The sequence below is a fragment of the Propithecus coquereli genome, unplaced genomic scaffold, assembly GCF_000956105.1.
Source record: "Propithecus coquereli isolate 6110/MARCELLA unplaced genomic scaffold, Pcoq_1.0 Scaffold164, whole genome shotgun sequence".
NCBI classification, from domain to species: Eukaryota; Metazoa; Chordata; class Mammalia; order Primates; family Indriidae; genus Propithecus; species Propithecus coquereli.
Genome location: NW_012140969.1, coordinates 2,579,095 through 2,581,531, shown reverse-complemented (window position 1 = coordinate 2,581,531; position 2,437 = coordinate 2,579,095).

Here is a 2,437-nt window from a genome sequence, read left to right as displayed (position 1 = left end):
GGGCGGGGCTTGGCGGGAGCGGGAGGGGCCTGGCGGGGGTCCGGCGGCGGTGACGTCACGCGCTGACTCACTCGGCCCCGGCCCCGGGCAGCGGCCGCTTGGCCATTTATAGAATCCGCGCGGGCTCTGAAGTCACGGCCCAGGCACGACGGGGGCAGGCTGGGGGAGCTCTTGGCGCGCCCCCCGACGGGGCAGCCCCGGGTCCCCCGAGGGGACAGCCCGTTCTGGGTCAGCCTTGTTCCTCCGATTCTGGGTCTGTGTCTCTGGATCGCTGTTTGTCCGTCCCTCTGCGTCACCACGGCTTTTTCTGCCTCTGCCTTTGTCTCTCTGCGTCTCCGTGAATCCGCCTGTCCCCGTTTCTCTCTGTCGTCAGGTCTCTTCGTGCTCTCCATTATCTCTCCATCTCTGTGTCTCTGTTACTGTCGCAGGTCTCTGAGTCAGTCGGTCTCTCTCTCTTGATGTGAATATCGCTGTATTGTCTCTGTCTCTTCGTGTCTCGGTCTAGTAGATGAGGCTAGAGGCAGACAGAGAGGGGACTGAGCCCATCCCAAGACCCCAGTCCCAGGGGACTTCCCCATCACTGACTGCCCTAGTGAAATCCCCTACTCTCAACTTTAGGGGGACCCCCTAAAACCTTCCTGATGTTCAGAACCATTTAAAACACACACACCCCTTTGTACCTGTGTGTCTTGGGGAGAGAGTTGAAAGCCCACCCTGCCAGCGCCCGCCTTGCCTAGCTGTCTCCTCCAGAAAACAGGCTGAGGCTGTCGATCCTAACCGCTGCTGTTCCAGGAGCACGCACTCTGTGCCAGGCACTGTACCAGGCACAATTTGATTTCGTCTTCACCACCACCACCCTCTCAGGGTGGAAGCTCTTAGGCCCATTTTATAAATAAGGAAATTCAAGGTTCAGAAAGGCCAATCCACTGTCCTAGGGTCATATTGCTCCTGCCTTTCCTTCCAGATCCTTCCAGAAGTGCGTTTTTTTTTTTTTTTTTGAGTCCCCAAGCACATTCCCAGCTTGGGACCCTTGCACTAGCAGTTCCTGACACCTGGAACCCATTCTGCAAGATGCCTGCATGGTTTCTCCCTCAGTTCAGTCTCTGCTCAAATGTCACCTCTTCAGAGAGGCCCTCCCTGACCACTGCCCTAAAATAATAGCATCCCCCACCCCCAGACTGTGAGAGGGTGAGCAGGAGGCAGCTGTTCATTTAAGTGTTTGCACCTGACAGTGAGTATTTATATCTCCATAAAAATTTTAATTTTAGGGCTGGATGTGTTGGTTCATGCCTATAATCCCAGCACTCTGGGAGGCCGAGATAGACGGACCACTTAAGGCCAGAAGTTCAAGACCAGCCTGGGCAACATAGGCAGACACTGTGTCTAAACAAAAAAGATGGGGAGGGGCATGATGGCAAATGCCTGTAGTCCCAGTTACTTGGGAAACTGAGGTGGGAGGACTGGGCTGAAGTCCAGCCTGGGTGACAGAGCAAGACCCATCTCTAAAAAAAAAATGGATAAATAAAATTAAAAAGCGATTTAAAAATTTTCTCTGATTGGACACAGGAGGACAGAAAAAAAAATCACTCCCACCACTCTCTCTTCTTTCTCTGCTTTCTTTTTCTTATCATCTGCTGACCTCTTACATATGTATTTGCTTATGATCTATCTTATCCTGTGAGAAGAGAAATTCCACAGGGGGGCAGGGATTTGCCTGTTCTGTTCACCTTCCTATCCCCAGTGCCCAAAACAGTGCCTGCATACAGCAGGCACTCAAAAGCTGCTCACTGAGTAAGTGCAATTAAAGCGGGTGAGCTGGGACTCAAACACACGTGTGTCTGAAATGTTGATGCTTAACCACACCCAAGGGAAGGACATGATTTCCCTGCTTCTTCTGATGGACGGTTGAGGTGGGGGTCCCCTTTAAGTTTCCGTTTCTCCCCTCACCGGAAGAACAATTAGAGGAGGGGGCGAGGGGGTTGGGTCACAGGCTGTGGCTGGGGTTATTCCAGGCTATTCTATAGGAGCTTCCCACTCCCTTGTGTAGCCTTGAGCTTTCGCAAGGAGATGCTCTGTAGGAAAAACATCTGGATGAACAAGAAAGCTTTTTGAAGAAAGCAGACAGGTGAGTATCAGATTGGCAAAAAATCAGAATGCTTGATAACACACGATGCAGGGGAGGCTGTGGGAACATTGTTGATGGGTGTGGGCAACCTGTTGGTGGTTTTCCCAGTGAGAAATGTCCTTGCCTTCTGAATCAGCATATCCTCTTTTCTGGAATATTCCTAAGAAGTACAAGTGTAGGTGTGAAGAATGACATATGTGCAAGAACATTTATTGCAGTGGCCTTGTCATAACAAGTCATCCATCAGCGGGGGACAAGGGAAATAGACAGATGCAGTCAGAATATGCAGCACTTTGAGCTAAATGGAAACAC